This window comes from Acinonyx jubatus, chromosome A2 (genome assembly GCF_027475565.1).
Source record: "Acinonyx jubatus isolate Ajub_Pintada_27869175 chromosome A2, VMU_Ajub_asm_v1.0, whole genome shotgun sequence".
NCBI lineage: Eukaryota > Metazoa > Chordata > Mammalia > Carnivora > Felidae > Acinonyx > Acinonyx jubatus.
Genome location: NC_069383.1, coordinates 148,619,331 through 148,636,235, shown reverse-complemented (window position 1 = coordinate 148,636,235; position 16,905 = coordinate 148,619,331). Strand labels below are relative to the sequence as shown.

The window sequence follows — 16,905 nt, the reverse complement described above, 5'->3', positions numbered from 1 at the left end:
GAATTATGGACAAGACATACAACTAAAAAGACATGCGGACTAACATTTTCTTCTATACTTTTTTTTATTTTTTTTGGCAAGACTGATTTAAATGACAGAGAATTCTGAGGCCAAAACTAAGCTGCTATCCCAGGACATTAGTGAGAGTGCTGTGACCAAAATGCAATGCTTGTTCCTCAGGTTTGGAAGAAACCCAGTGACCCAGCCAGTTCCAGAGACCCACTTATAACCTACATGGCTAGTGGTATAGCGTGTACCATAAAGATTTCATATTCAACATGAGATTTTTTGAGTTTGTCTAGCAAGCTTTCAGTTACTACATGGGGACTTTACTTCTCAGATTGGTTTTAATGAAGTTTTCAGAGGCCTATTACATATCAAGCTGAACCTTATTTGTCTGATGTCTGTGTTCTGCTTGTAATTAACTAGAAAAGTAGTTTGATTTGTACTTTCAATCAAAATGGTATTTCATTCAGAGTAAAACCAACGACCTGTATGGGAATCAGCTACCATCTTACACAGCTCATAGACACATGGGATCCCCAAAGCTAACCTGAATTTCTCCTGCTCCTCCCCAGATCCAGACTGGCAAATGGCAACACACAACTCAGCCACAACTTGACTATCCTAGCAATAAACTCCAACCCCCCTGTTGAATATATTAAGTTTCTACCCCCAGGTACCTCCCTAAACACTTCAAGGACAACAGCTGTACTATTATGAACTGATGGTATTTGCAGCCTCCGCAGGGTTCTGTTCAGAACCACCATTTGTCCTGTTCATCATAGGATTAGCGACAGGAGAAAGCCCTTGATTACTAGAATAGCAGAAGCTATTGCCCAGTGACATTCCTATATGAAAGAGCACATGGATTTTACTTCCATGCAGTCCCAAAAAACAAAGAGCTCCTTTTCCCACTGCTTTTTTAGGGAGCCCTAACCTCTAAATATAAAAACACTGCATACATATGCACACACATATTCAAATACATAAAACCTTGCAGCACAAGGCTGAAAGCCCAGCTTGCTTACTTACGGGAACTATCCAGGCAGCTTGTGCTCAGTCCTGACCAAATGTATTTTGAACCTCTAAACAGGCACCTGTCTGCCACATTTATGTCCAAGTGAATTTAAACCTATTTCCCCAAGAAGAATAATCTACACTAGATACCTCCCACTGTGAGCCATGTGATACAGACAGCATGATGTGTGCTGAAGTCTGGTTATGTGCGCCAAAACAAGAGACGACAATGACACAGCACTTACATTTCTGCTATAACCATCCTTCAGAGTGACTCTTCAGTTTTATCTCAATTAAAAACAAAAAAAGTGAATCTTAGGATGATTCTCAATACCTGATCCTTCCAAATTTGGGAAAAAAAATAGTATTTTTTAAAACGTTACTCTCCATCCCACTTATTCCTCCTCAGTCTAAGACCAAAAACTATTCAGAGTTTGCCTACACCTATCCAAAAATTATTCCTAAACATTTAAGACTTTTATAAAAACACCAGGTCAAATAATCCAGGATCCAATTCCCTCATTTTAACAACTGACAAAAAAAGAACCAGAAAAAACAAGTCACTTATAAATGAAGCTGGACTGAGGATCAGACTAAGGCGAGAGTCAGCAAACACCAGAAATACAAGAAGCATATGATATAATGGACAAAATATTGGAATTTTATGGTTTCTGCTTTTATCTGACACAATGACATCACTATCCTTCAAAATCTTTTTTTTTTTTTTTGCTGTACCTTTTCTTCTTAAAGTATGAAAGCAAAATTAGGAAGAGTCCTAAACATCAGGAAAAAAATCTCAGCTGACTTAAAAGGACCCCAATCCCTATTAAGAAAAAAAAGCCCCCAAACTCCTTAGTGTAACATCAAGGTCACATAATCCTACAGGGCCCAGCCCTATGACCTACCACAACCGACAGCAGTTTTCCATGTAGGGTCTCCCTATATTTTAGTCCCACGGGACCAGCTGCCATTTTTATAGGCATATCATTGACATTATCACCAATACCCTTGCTCATCTTGCTCTTCATACTTCAAAGTCTTGAAATCAAGGTCCACATCAACTATCACCTTTCCTGTTTCTTTTTCAAATCTGTTCTCCCAGTGCCATTGAGAACTAACACATCATCTGTACTTCTATTGTAACAGTACAGTCTGATTTGTACTGCAGTTCATTTATATACTAGTGGCTCCTATAATTGCTAGATCCCAAAGAGGAAGGACCATGTCTAAGCAATGTATATACCCTCCCCTAGCAGATTACTTTACATAGAAGATGGGCCAAAACAAAAAACAACAAAACAAAGGGGCTAGCTAAACAGAATTCTAAAATGGTATGATTGATCTAAGTTAATATTTTAAAAAATTTTAAATATTTTTATTAATTTTTGAGAGAGAGAGAAAGAGCACTAGTGGGAGAGGGCCAGAAAGGAGACAGAGGATCTGCAGCAGGCTCCGCACAGTGAGCACAGAGTCTGACGCTGGGCTTGAACTCACGAACTGTGAGATCATGACCTGAGCCAAAACTAAAAGTCAGCCGCTTAACTGAATGAGCCACCCAGATGCCCCTAAAACGGTATGATTGAAGTTAATAAAAAGCATGTCTAATTTGAAATTACTCAGGTGCTGGGGCTCCTGGGTGGCTCAGTCAGTTAAGCCTCTGACTTCGGCCCCGGTCATGATCTCACAGTTCATGAGTTCAAGCCCCGCACTGGGCTCTCTGCTGTCAGTGCAGAGCATGCTTGGGATTCTCTCTCCCCGCTCCCTATCCCTCCCTGCCCACCCTCTCTCTCTCTCTCAAATTTAAAAAAAAAAAAAAAAAATCAGGTGTTAAAACCACAAAAACTCTTCAGAACTGAAAAAAAGAATAAATATACTCAAGGTTGAAGGCTTATCATTAACTAAGAATATTCACCTAATTTCTTCCACTTTCCAAGCATAGCTTATGCCAGAGCAATCATGTTGTCTGCAATCATGGAAAGAAAGCCAACAAGGAGTAACTATACGAGCCAGCTCTCTATGCTGGTCATCTTATCATTATTAGGCAGGGCAATAAAAATAGCCCTCTGCTTTTAGAAAAGCACAACAACATGATGCAATATGTCAGAAACAAATAGCATTTTGCTGAAGAGATAAGCTACCACCATCATGTTAACATCATTGTATAAATATTAAAAGTTTTCTAATTTTTAAAAAGTTAAATCTCCATAGTATCAGCTCACACATCTCTGTGTAGTAGTAGTAAATATACCATGTAATTTCAAGATTACTTAGTTTTGGGGAAATTGGGTGAAAGCAAAAAGTATTCACACTTGATCAGCTCTTAGCTTTTGAGAACTATTTAAGAAAAACCTCTCCATCAAGCCAAGTGAAGTTTCTCTCCTAAGTTCAGAGCCACAATATGCCAAATTTTATTATCTAAGATGTCAGTGAAAGTGAAGTAAAATCAAAGGCTGAACTAAGAGGAGATGGGGATTTGTGCTGATAATTCCATAATTATTTATTATAGACACACAATGTGTGTCTCCTCCAGAGTCCCACGGGGCTGAGTTCCTAAGGGTTCCCTGCTGGCTCAGTCAGAAGCGCACACAACTCTCAACCACAGGGTTGTGATTTCAAGTTCCACCTTGGGCAGAGGGCTCATTTTTTAAAAAGGGAAAATAAACGGGTTTAACAGAACTTAAAAAAATAAAACGCACGGTGGACTCTGAGTTCCTAGATGGTAAGGACAACATCTTTTTCACCTTTTATCCTGGGCATCTAATACAATAAAGTGACACCTGGTAGGATCTCAAATGTATATTCATCCTGCTGAATGTGCTCTATTCCGTATCATGACACAGCCTTCTCTTGCCAGGGCTGACATCTGCCCAGCTGGAGGGAGTCTCCTGGCTCTTCCTTGTCGGTCCTCAGCACAGAATCAGAATTGGGGTGCATTGGCCCAGCTCTTCTGAGCAGGAAAGAAGAAGGCATAAACTATAGGAATACTCAGCAGGCATTTTGTAGAAAGACCTTACTGGTAGTAAATGCCTTGCCTTTAACATAAAAGTGCCTTATAAATGCTTTCAAATGGGGGGGGGGGGGGGAAGTACTTAAAAAAAAAAAGTCTAGAAGTAAAAACAATTTTAAGTGAAAACTGAACAAGCAAGGTGAAAAGTCAAAGGAATCTTTCAAACTATTATTAACTTTTAGCATTTTACCTGAAATGGAAGTAAAGATCAGAGTTAAAAGTAAAATGCCACTGAATCAGAATCATTCAGAAACAGAGCTGGGCAATTTCAGTTTTTAAGCGATGATTCTGAAGGGCACCCACAATTGAGAGCTACTAATCAACAATCCACTTACTACATTAAAGACAGAATTTGTAAAACTTAACACTAGAAAGAGATCAAGTTCTCCGTTGTTGGGAAGGTAGGTGCTTTAGATTATGTTTATTAGAAGTAAAGTCTGACAGGGATTCTTATACAAGTTAATATTGAGGGAGTGCCTTCAGGAGAAACCTGTAAGGGAGAGAAAGGAAGCAAAATTCTGGTTTCAGCTGAAGTCGAGCCTATGCCTCCTGACTGGGAAGCTATGAAACACAATCGCACCAGTCAGTCCCACCATGAGGTAAGGGAGCCACGTTTTTGTAACCTTCATCAGGCAGTCACTGGCTAAGAACCATGTGAAGAGGAGGGACATAACTTCCTAGGCATCTCTGGGGGAGGTGGCTCCTATATGGTATAGCCTTTGCTAACACTCACAACAGCTGGGGATTGGGCCGTATGTGTGTGAGAGACAGACTCTAAGCAAAAGGCCATTAGTAGAAATTAAATGACAAGTTTAATTCACTAAGATTTACCAATATTAAATATTAAGCTTGTATGTACCTACCAACATAGCTATTTAAAAAACAGGTGCGCCTGGGTGGCTCAGTCAGTTGAGTGCCCAACTTCAGCTCAGGTGATGATCTCATGGTTCGTGGGTTTGAGCCCTACATTGGGCTTTGCATTGACAGCTTAGAGCCTGGAGCCTGCTTTGGATTCTGTGTCTCCCTCTCTCTCTGCCCCTCCCCCATTAACACTGTGTGTGTGTGTGTGTGTGTGTGTGTGTGTGTCTCAAAAATATTTTTAAAAATTTTAAAAATAAAATAAAAGACATAAAACTTCACCCAAAGAAAACAAAAATACCAATTCAAAAAGGTATATGCAACCCTATGTTTACTGTAGCATTATTTGCAACAGCCAAGACAGGGAAGCAACGCAAGTGTCCATCAACAGACAAATGGATAAAGAAGGTGTGATACACAGACACACACACACACACACACACACACACACACACACACGCACGCACTTTAATATTACTCAGCCATAAAAAAGGATGAGCTCTTGCCATTTGCAACAACATGGATGTACCTAAAGGGTATTATGCTAAGTGAAATAAGTCAGACAAAGACAAATACCATATGATTTCACTTATATGTGGAATCTAAAAAACAAAACAAAAAGCAGAAAAGAGACCTATAAATACAGAGAACAAACTGGATTGCCAGAGGGAAGTGGGATGGAGGTAGGTAAAATGGGTGAATGGGAGTGGGTGATACAGGCTTCCAGATAGGAAATGAACAAGTCACAGGAATAAAAGACACAGCATAGGGAATACAGTCAATGATGTTGTAATAGCACTGTATGGTGACAGAGGGTAACTATACTTGTGAGCACAGTATGACATGAAACTAAGTTGTACAGCCAAAACTAATGTGACACTGTGCATCAACTATACTTCAATAAAAATAAAACAAAAAATAAAAATAACCTTACTGAGGAGAAAGAGAGGAGTCCTCCTTCACAGGGGGATACTGTAATACACCTCTTTCTTTCAGTAACTGACACATCATGTAGACAAAAATCAGTAAGTATATACAAGCTCTGAACAACTCAACCTACAAGTTTCAGCTAATGGACTAGAGAGTACACTGGGAAGACACTTTTCTAGCACACATGGAACAGTTCATTTTTTTTAATAAATGTGTACTAGGGGCTCCCGGGTGACTTGGTCAGTTAAGCATCCAACTCTTGATTTCTGCTCAGGTCATGATCTCAGGGTCATGAGACTGATCCCCAAGTAGGGCTCCACATTGAGCTTAAGATTCTCTCCCTCTCTCTCCACCCCTCTCCCGCACACACAGTCACATGTATTCTCTCTCAAAAAAAAAAAAAAAAGAGAGAGAGAGAGAAAATAAATGTATACTAAGACGTAAAATGAATCTCAAATCTTAAAAATCATTATTGTAAGAGAACAAACTGATGGTTACCAAAGGGGGGGATGGGTGAAAACAGGTGATGGGGATCAAGGAGTGCATCATCAAGGATGATGAGCATCAGGTGTTGCATGGAAGTGTTGACTCTCTATATAGTACACCTGAAACTAATATTACACTGTATGTTAAATAAAAAGCTTTTAAAAAATCATTATTGTACAATATACATTTAAGAAACATCATAAATAAGTTAGAAATAAAAACCTGAATTTTTCAAAAATTTGAAAATTTTAAAACTCACTACAAATAATCCATGAGTTAAAATCATAATAGACATGAAAAAATACTCAGAAATGAATAATAACAAAAATATTACATTCCAAAGTTTGTGGAATATACTTAAAAAGAGAATCTGAGGAAGTCTCCAGCCTTAAGTGCTTGTAATAGAAAAGAAGGATATAAATAAATTAGTTAAAATCCATCTTAAGAGTTAGGTAAAAATAAATTTGAAGAAAACCAAAGGAAGGAAATAAAATCCTAAATGAGAATAAGGCACAAAGAAAGAAAAGAGAAGATCAATAAAGCAAAAGTTCTCTCTGAGGAGTAACAAAGTTAACAAACCTTTGGTAAGACTGACCCAAACAGCAGAGAAGGCATAAGTGAACAATTTTAGGAAGGACAAATTGTAACGCTACAAATGCAGCAGAGGAAAAAAGAGATTTTAAACAACTATGCCAACAAATATGAAAATCAGATGAAAAAGACCATTCTAGGGCACCTGGCTCGTTCAGTTGGAAGAACATGGGACTCTTGATGTTGGGGTCGTGAGTTCAAAGCCCCACGTTGGGTGTAGAGATTACTAAAAAAAAATAAACTTAAAAAAAAACCAAAAAAACAATTCCTGAAAGAGCATACAATAACTGAATCAAAATACAATAATAAATTAAAAATCTAAATAGTCCCAAATCAATTAAATTGAAACAATATTTTTAAGTCTCCCACACACACACACACACACACACACACACACACACACACACCCCAAAGATTTTAAAGGAGTTCTACTGAGTATTCAAGGTGAAGATAACTCGAACACAAACTTTAGAAAATAGAAGAATTCTCAGGGTGCCTGGGTGGCTCAGTCATTTGAACATACAACTTCGGCTCAGGTCATGATCTCACGTTTGTGAGTTTGAGTTCGGCATCAGGCTCTCTGCTGTCAGCGAAGAACCCCGCTTTGGATCTTCTGTCCCCCTCTCTCTGCCCCTCCCTGTTGCACTCTCTCAAAAACAAATAAACCTTTGGGGCACCTGGGTGGCTCAGTCGGTTAAGTGTCCGACTTCAGCTCAGGTCATGATCTCGCGGTCCTTGAGTTCGGTCCTTGAGTTCAAGCCCTGCGTTGGGCTCTGTGCTGACAGCTCAGAGCCTGGAGCCTGCTTCGGATTCTGTGTCTCCCTCTCTCTCTGCCCCTCCCCGTTCATGCTCTGTCTCTCTCTGTCTCAAAAATAAATAAACGTTAAAAAAAATTAAATAAAAATAAATAAACCTTCAAAAGAAGAAGAAGAAGAAGAATTCTCACCAAATCATTTTATGAGGCTAACAGAAGTAATCTGTAGTGATTAGAGGCCCATATTCCAACCTGACTGCCAGAGGTTCAAAGTTGGGTTCTACCACTTAGTATCTTTGTGGCCTTGAGCAAGTTTCTTCACCCTTTTTCTTCAGTTTCCCCAAATGTAAACTGGGTGTTTAACAGTATTATCTACTTTCTGTATCTGTTAATATATAAAATAGTTCCTGGAATAGTGTGTGTGTTTTATGTATTTGCTATTGATTATATGATTATTGATAATATACATCTACTACCAAACCCAGACAAGAAGAATACAATAATGGGAAATTATAAACAAAAATAAACTTACGAACTTAGATCGGGTCAGCAAACATTTTCTGTACAGAGCCAGAGAGTAAACTGTTTAAAATTTGTGGCACCTATACTCTATCACAAATACAGGCAGTCCTGGCTTTGCATAGTTCTAATACACACAAATTTCAGTGACCATGGTTTAGTTAAGCAACACCAGTCCCCCAACAGCATGGTTCAAGTTTCAGCTCCCATGGTATATTAACTGTGAATAATTGCATAAAGCACAAAATTTGCTGCTAGCTCCTCAGTATACAAATTGCTACGTAAATAACAAGTGTGCGTGGAAATCAGTGACCTATCACATCACTTCTTCAAAGTCTGTTGGTGACTGGTCGCTGAGCATCTGTTATTCAGTTCATGCATAAACAGTGGTGCTACCTCCTCATCTCCCAGTGATAAATTCGTGTGGCATTTTATGAAAACGAGTAACCAAAAGAGAGAACTGGTCAACAAAAATAAATGTGCAGCAAAGAATCAAAAAGTAGTAACGCTGGAAGTGAAATTTACATCAAATGTAAATGTAGTTCTAGAAAAAATAGCTCGCTGTGGGAATGCTGACACTACCACCATTCAAAAGACGTGCTGCCAGAGGAACTCAGTGAAGGTAAGCTCATCTCCATAAATGAGAATAATGGCTTCTTGAAAAAAATAAAAAGGCCTTAGAGGAAGTGCCGCTGGCAAGAAATCTCACATTAGAAGAACTCTTGAAGATACTCTGTGGCAATGAAAGCACAAAAGACAAATGCTGGAAGCTGATCTAAACCTAGAAAGGAGTAGGGCACAGAAGAGATAGATATCTGGGTCCATATCCTAAATTATGATAAGAAGAAGCCCCGACACTGTTCAAACTATTCTTGGTAAGTTTTTTACAAAGAAAAAAACATTTAAATTCTCAACATTTTTAATGTTTTGAATTACAGTGTACTAAACATTAATTTTCCAATTTTTTCATTTCCCTAAGTTTTATATAAGAGAGCTTTTAAAATTTTTTTAAAGATCACAATCATAATTTTCCCCTTTGATTATTAACTTTGCTTTGCAGTTTCAGCCTGCTCAGCCATTTTTTGCAGTCCCAAACTACTGTGCAAAGTAAAAACTTCCTGGTCTTAACACTGCCATTATAGAGTGAAAGCTTCCATAGACAATACACATATGAATGAGTGTGTCAAACATTCTTAGCTCATAAATTATACAAAAACAGGCAGTAGGCCGAATTTGACCTGTGAGCCATAATTTGCTGACCCGACTTAAATGAAAAAAATCCTAAAATAAATATTAGCAAATCAAAGCAAGTAATGTATAAAAGATATATCTTGAACTCAGCTGGCTAATAAAATCTTAGAAGATATCTATCAACGTATTCAGTATATCAACGGATTAAGTAAGGAAACTAAAAGCTCATCTCTCAATAGAATCAAGCCTCTGGAAAAAAAGACTCAATAAATTAGGATGGGAGGATCCTGTATCTGACAAAAGGTATTTACAAAACAAACAAAAAACAAAACAAAACCTGCCACAAACATCATTCTCTTGAGATGGGGTAGAAATAAGAACGTCTAATATTGCTGCTGCTAATCAATATTGTACGATGAGACAAGAAAAGAAAAAATTAAGAGCATAAGGATTATGAAGAAAAAATCATAATAACATTGTCATTATTTGTAGGAAACAACTATATAGACAGGAAATAAACTATTATATTTTGTAAATGAATTTAGCAAGGTTGTTCAACTCCAGGCAAATTAAAACCCAACTGTATTTCTACATACTAGCAAAAACAACTGGAAAATATTTTTTATATAACATTTACAGTGGTTATTTTCTTAAAAATTCCTAGGAACAGCTAGGATCTACTAACACAGAATGGATCCATGAGGAATGATATGTTTTATACTTAGGTACAAAAGAGTGTATATTACGTATCACAGAAAGAAAAAGGGAGGGAGAGTGAACAGAGATTACTGTAAAACAGCAGTCAAAATCAACTGAAAGGCTTTTGCTGACTCTCCAAATTTAACCTGAAGTGGGCAGAAGGCAAAAAGAACTTTGCCTCCTCACTGGAATGTGCTTCTATTGGTCTGCAAGTCTGCATGTGCTGACCTTTAAAAGACAGTATAAGGTTTGTCTGTTCTCCCTTCTACCAGTGGGTTGATAGACTGGACATGGGTGGACCATGACTTGGTGGCTCTGATGTTGGCTATATTCAATATTCTACTGTATTTCTTGTACAGCACTGGAAGATTTTTGCCATAGATGCATTTTTAATCCTTCAAAAATAAGGCATAATGAGGTAAGAGAAGCTTAAACCACAGTTGAAATTACAAAAGAAAATAACAAGATATAACCATCCTGAGGGGGAAAAAACCTCTCCTAAATACAGCAAGCACCGAAGAGTTCTTAAACAAAATTGCAAAGGCTTCCAAACTATATTTCTTCCAAGAAATTGGGAAGTAAATTCTGAGTAATCAAAGGTACAAAAGGTAACATACAATAGGAGAAAAATTTTGGTGGTAAACACAAAATTAAAGAAAGTACAACCTAACTAGGAGTGTGGCAGAGATGTGTTCAGCACTCTTAGATCCTGTTTCTTCTTCCTGGGTACTCACAACATTTCCCACCACCCTTACAGTTACAAGTTGAGACCATAAGACTGGGTTCCAGTCAATGGACTCACAGCTAAAGTAATATGCTTTAACACAAAACATTAATGAGATGCTCCTTGTTGTGCTCTTTGCTCATTTGCTCTTTGCAAATGAATACAAAGGATCCACTGGAAGACTCCAAGACACCAGATGGAAGGAGATGGAATTCTTCAAACATCACAGGAGGCAAGAAATAAACTTTTACTGTGTTAAGCCACTGAAATGCTAGATATGTTAAAGCAGATAGCATTAATTACCCTAATACAAGGATCTTACTATCTAACCTCCACATTTTACAAATAAAGAAAATGATGAACAAAGTGACTTTCTAAAAATTACACTAGTTGCTAGAATACCATGTCTCCTGACTTTCCATAGGGAACTTTTACCTAGTAAAAGATTTCCATGCTAAATTTAGAATTTAAATTATTATCTGAATATTTGTTAGAAGGCCACAAAAAGGCAGCAAGATAGACAGTTTCTCACATAAAGATGAGGAACCTTAAATTTCTACAAAAATGCTTATGAAAATCTCAGAGGCATCCATCCCAAATATTACGACCGACACTAACTCTCACATTCTGACTTATATCAGTAAAATTTGGCTGGAATTATTAAAAACTTTACATCCAACAACAGAGCAATAAATTACGTAAAATTTGCTATAATTTGTTACTCTACCACCCTCATTTTGTAAGGAATATCTGAAAAGTATTAAACGGTCTATCTAAGTATACCATGTGAAACTGGTTATTTGTGAGTATTTCTATGAAGAGTATTGGGCATTAGGCCTGTGGTCAAATATAAAGCTTCTGATTAGGCCTTTATTAATACAAGAGAAGGAAAAAAAAACAACCCAAGCTTTTAACAATAACTCAAGTCAGATTTAAATTCCTCATTGGGAGATCATCTGGCCTCTCTTTACCTCAGCCATAAACTAGATATAAAGCCTTTCACAAATCAGCTCACTTTATTTATAAAAAGACAAGAATTCTCCAGGAAGTCCTTTTGTAAGCCTTCCGTCCTATGATTGGACTCTGGTCAGGTCAACAAAATGTACTAAATATTTATTAGGCAGAACCAAATAAAATTGTTGATATTTTACTGTTCTTTACCTATAAAAACCGCATTTTCATATAGCTTGATCTAATCCTAAATGCCACTTGCCGCATTCAAAAAAGTACTGAATTATTTTGGCAGGTATATACACATTTTTTTTTTTTAGAAGAAAAACGAGTATGCTGATTTAGGGGTTCCTGAACTGTTGTCATTAGAGCTAAAGAGCAAAATCTATACATCTGAAGAGAAAAACTTTTTTAATTTTATTTATTTATTATGAAAGAGAGAGAGCAAGTGTGAGCAGGGGAGGCGAAAGAGAGAGGAAAGAGAGAATCTCAAACAGGCTACGCACTGTCAGTGCAGAGCCTGACACATGGCTCAATCCCATGAACGACCTGAGCCAAAATCAAGAGTCAGACACTTAACCAACTGGGACACTCAGGCGCCCCTGAAGAGAGAAACTTTTTACATATTCTCTTTTCCTGACTACTTGCAGCTATGTGCTATTTACAAAGACACTACACAAATTCAGTTAATTAAAATATTAGATCAGAATACTAATTCAAATATTTTGGCCAAAACTGCTGCAGTTGCTGTGTAAACATAAATCCTACCTATCATTCTGTCAGTTTAGACTTCTGCTTAAAGATTTAGGATTAAGTGCCTTGGGCTCACAGAGTATTTACATTACTTGTAAATAGCCATTCCCATGAAAGACTAAATCATGAATGCTCGTATTACATCCCATTCAAACACAATTTTTTCTAAAAACTTTTCCCATCCACACAAAACAGAAATTTAGACTAGACCTCATGATAGAGGTCTGTTTTTTACTAAATCCCTTATAACAACACACTCTTCCAAAGACAGTGCTAAGAATCAAATCAACATACTTTTTACAAAATCACTGCACCAGACCTAAGTATGTCAAATGAATATCATTAACTTGTATTCCCAAGAGTGTATGAAAAATGAGGGTGATATATGGAAGTGCTGAATTACTATACAGTACACTTGAAACTAATATCACACTGTATATTAACTAATTGGAATTTTTAAAAAACAAGTATAAAAATTTATTTCCTTTGCCTTTAATATTTTACTAGAAGAATCGTAATCTTCCAAACAAAACCACCTTCTGGATAAAAAAACAGTCTGAAGTCAAAGGAAGAGATAACCATCTTCTCTCTAAATTCCTAACTGTAGTTTTTCAAATTCCAGTTTTGTTGTTAGAGGGTATAAGTCATCCCGCAATCTTATGCAGTTGATTTTAAGCAATGAAACTAGACACATCATTACTCTCATACACAATGGCCATCGACTGATTAGCTTAAACTAAAAATAAGGAAACAGGGGCGACTGGGTGGCTCCATCAGTTAAGTGTCCAACTTCAACTCAGGTCATGATCTCACAGTTCATGAGTTTGAGTCCTGCATCAAGCTCTGTGCTGACAGTTTGGAGCCTGCAGCCTGCTTCGGATTCTGTGTCCCTCTCCCTCTGCCCCTCCCCAACTCACATTCTTCTCTCTTTCTCTCAAAAATAAACATTAAAAAAATTTTTTTAATAAAAAATAAAAACAAGGAAAGAAATCAAACTATAAAAATGATATGCCCTGCATAACTATGAAAATACTCCACTATCAGCTCTAATGTTTCAATACAGCTTTCATCACATTACAATTTACTATTCACTTATAAGAGGGAAACTTAAACTATCCAGTTTACTCTCAGACTTCATAACTAGTAAAATGAGATCCAAAGCAGTTTCTTCTGGGGGGTCTGAGGGGTCCAGTTGGTTAAGCATCTGACTTTGGCTCAGGTAATGATCTCACTTCAGGAGTTTGAGTCCCACATCAGGTGAGCTCGAGCCCCACTCCAGGCTCCGCACTCTCTCTCCCTCCTTCTGAAGTTAATTAATTAATTAAAAATAAACAAAGAGGTTTCCCCCTTTGGGAAGACATCCGGCTAATAAGTGGCAAAGCTAAAATCAGAACCAAAGTCTTCCATCTCCCACCCAGCCGAAAGTTCGCTCTACAGGGTGAATACTCGCTGAACCTGCAAGAGAGGCACTCATTCAGAGTTCATAAAGGAGCAATGCTAGGTCAAACAAGGCCCTCCACGTATTGGCTTGCTGACTGCTTTAGGAAAACTATGCCAACGTCTCAAAAACCAGGAATTTTTGCATGAAGTACCAATTCATAGCTTCTTTCAAAAAATCATACAATCGTGGGGCGCCTGTGGGGCTCAGTCGGTTGAGTGTCCGACTTCGGCTCAGGTCATGATCTCATGATTCGTGAGTGGGAGCCCCGCATTGGGCTCACTACTGTCAGCACAGAGCCTGCTTTGGATCTTCTGTCCCTCTCTCTCTGCCCCTTCTCTGCTCATGCTCTCTCCCGGTGTTCTCTCTCTCTCTCTAAAAAATAAATATACATTCAAAAAATGATACAATCAGACAACCAACTTGCTTCCCACTCAGCAATAATATACTGGAGCTGAGAAAGAAATGCCTTCTGTAGACACCCACTCAGTGTATGCAGCATAGTTTTATTCTAAGCCAGCTTCAACTCATTCACTTTAACTGCCAGGATGCTATAGGAGTTTAAGTAAGAAACTCCTGCACTAGAGCTATTTAAGTCATCATCAATTCTAAACAGTCCCTAATGGTTGTAGGATTTTGGCTCTGTTTTAGTGGCTGGGTTTAACTAAATCACAAAGTCACTGGACAGGAAAGAAAATTAAAAACAAAAACAAAAAACCCATACTATGAGCACAATCAGAACTCAATTCACACATCTAAAACATTTTACTTTCCTAGAAAGCAATAATCACTAACTCTTCTTTCAAGAGTTGTAGTCAAGGGGTGCCTGGGTGGCTCAGTCGGTTAAGCGACCGACTTCAGCTCAGATCATGATCTCGAAGTTTATGAGTTCAAGCCCCGCATTGGGCTCTGTGCTGACAGCTCAAAGCCTGAAACCTGCTTCAGATTCTGTGTCTCCCTCTCCCTCTCTGCCTTTCCCCTACTCACGCTCTGTCTCCTTCCTTCAAAAATAAACATGTAAAAAAAAAAAAAGAGTTGTAGTCAATGACATGAAAAGCTGTGTTCTGACATGTCTGCTTTAAAGAGCAAGAATGCATACTCAAGAAAAAAAAAAAAGAATGCATAGTCATATTTCCTAAAATGGTAATCTCGATGGTTTAAAATCCTATATAGTATAGCTACAGACCACTAGTGTAATGGCATTTTACATGGTATTTTAAAAGTTAGTACTATAGTTGGCAGTGCTGATCCCCACACAGACAACATTCCGTATATAACTTTTGACTCCCCCAAAATTTAATAGCCTACTATTGCTCAGAAGCCTTACTGACACCATAAACAGTCAATTAACACATATTTTGTATGATATATACATTATATTACATTATATAATACATTATATTCTTACAATACAATTCTTACAATAAAGTAAGCTAGAGAAAAAGAAAACGTTAAGAAAAATTGTAGGGGCGCCTGGGTGGCTCAGTCAGTTAAGCATCCGACTTCAGCTCAGGGCATGATCTCATGGTTCATGAATTGGAGCCCCACATGGGACTCTGCACTATGCTAACAGCATGGAGCCCGCTTCAGATTCTGTCTCCCTCTCTCTGCTCCTCCCTCAGTCACACTCTCTAAAAAATAAATAAGTAAACATTAAAAAAAGACAGAAAAAAAATTGTAAGTAATAGAAAATACATTTACAGTACTGTACTATTATTTATCAAATAAAAATCACGTATAACTGGACCAGCACAATTCAAACCTGTGTTGTTCCAGGGTCAACTGTATTAGCTTTCCTCCCAGCTGTCGTTAATAATTGTCTTTCTTGGGGTGCCTGGGTGGCTCAGTCAGTTGGGCGACCGACCAGCTCAGGTCATGACCTCGTGGTCTGTGAGTTCAAGCCCCACATTGGGCTCTGTGCTGACAGCTCGGAGCCTGGAGCCTGCTTCAGATTCTGTCTCCCTCTCTCTGCCCCTCCCCTGCTCACGCCTCTGTCTCTTCCCTCTTTCTCTCAAAAGTAAATAAACATTTTTTTAAAATTAAATAATTTCTCTTTCTCTTTTTTTATTGAGGTAAAATTTACATAACACACAAGTAACCACTTTAAAGTGTGACATTCTAGGGAAGCCTAGGTTGCTCAGTTGGTTAAGTGTCCGACTGTTGATTTTAGCTCAAGTCATAATCTCACAGTTCGTGAATTCAAGCCCCACATCAGACTCTGTGCTAACAGCACGGAACCTGCTTGGGATTCTCTCTCTCACTACTCCTCCCCTGTTCATGCTCGCTCTCTCTCTCTCTCTCTCTCAAAATAAACAAACTTAAAAATAAATAAATAAATAAATAAATAAATAAATAAATAAATAAATAAATAAAGTGTGCAGTTCTGTGGCATCCACTTCGGTCTAGTTTCAAAATGTCCTTAATATTTTTTTTAAGTTTATCTAATTATTTTGAGAGAGACAGAATGCATGAGTAGGGGAGAAGCAGAGAGGCAGAGAGAGATAGAGAATCCCAAGCAGGCTCTGCACTGTCAGCACAGCGCAGAGCCTGATGCAGAGCCCAAACCCATGAGCCATGAGACCATGACTGAACTGAAATCAAGAGCTGGACGCTTAACCAACTGAGACACCCAGGTGCCCCCTGGTTAATATTTTTAATTAGAGAGGCACTAAACCAAACGTAAAAGAGCCGCTGTGTTTTCAAGTAATTTATCACATCTTAAGAAAAGGCCCAAACTCAGGTTCCAATCATAAGTGTATCCTGAGCCTCTTTACCATTGTAATCTCTTTCTACACGTGGCCAGCCAGAGTGAGCAGGTACTGTGCCAAGTACCTTTCACCTTCTACACATCAGTAGTATTTTATCACAAAGAAAATCCACACTCCTGCCCTGAACATAACCACAGTCAGGCTTATTGTGTGGTTAGCCTACCCAGCCAGCTTTTGTTTCAACAAATACTTGAGACATTGCAAACTACTTAGGAA

General features: G+C 38.1%; 1 protein-coding gene across 21 annotated transcripts in view; it reads right to left on the bottom strand.

The window, feature by feature from the left end:
• MAP4 (microtubule associated protein 4) overlaps positions 1-16,905 on the bottom strand; it is a 203,214-nt gene that overhangs the window by 133,792 nt on the left and 52,517 nt on the right. The window contains exon 1 of one of the 21 annotated variants that reach the window (XM_053219476.1): positions 1,036-1,703. The exons of the other annotated variants lie outside the window; for them this stretch is intronic. The gene's annotated coding sequence lies outside the window, so the exon portion shown is untranslated. Of the gene's footprint in view, positions 1-1,035; positions 1,704-16,905 lie in introns of those variants that run through there. 21 annotated transcript variants of the gene reach the window in all.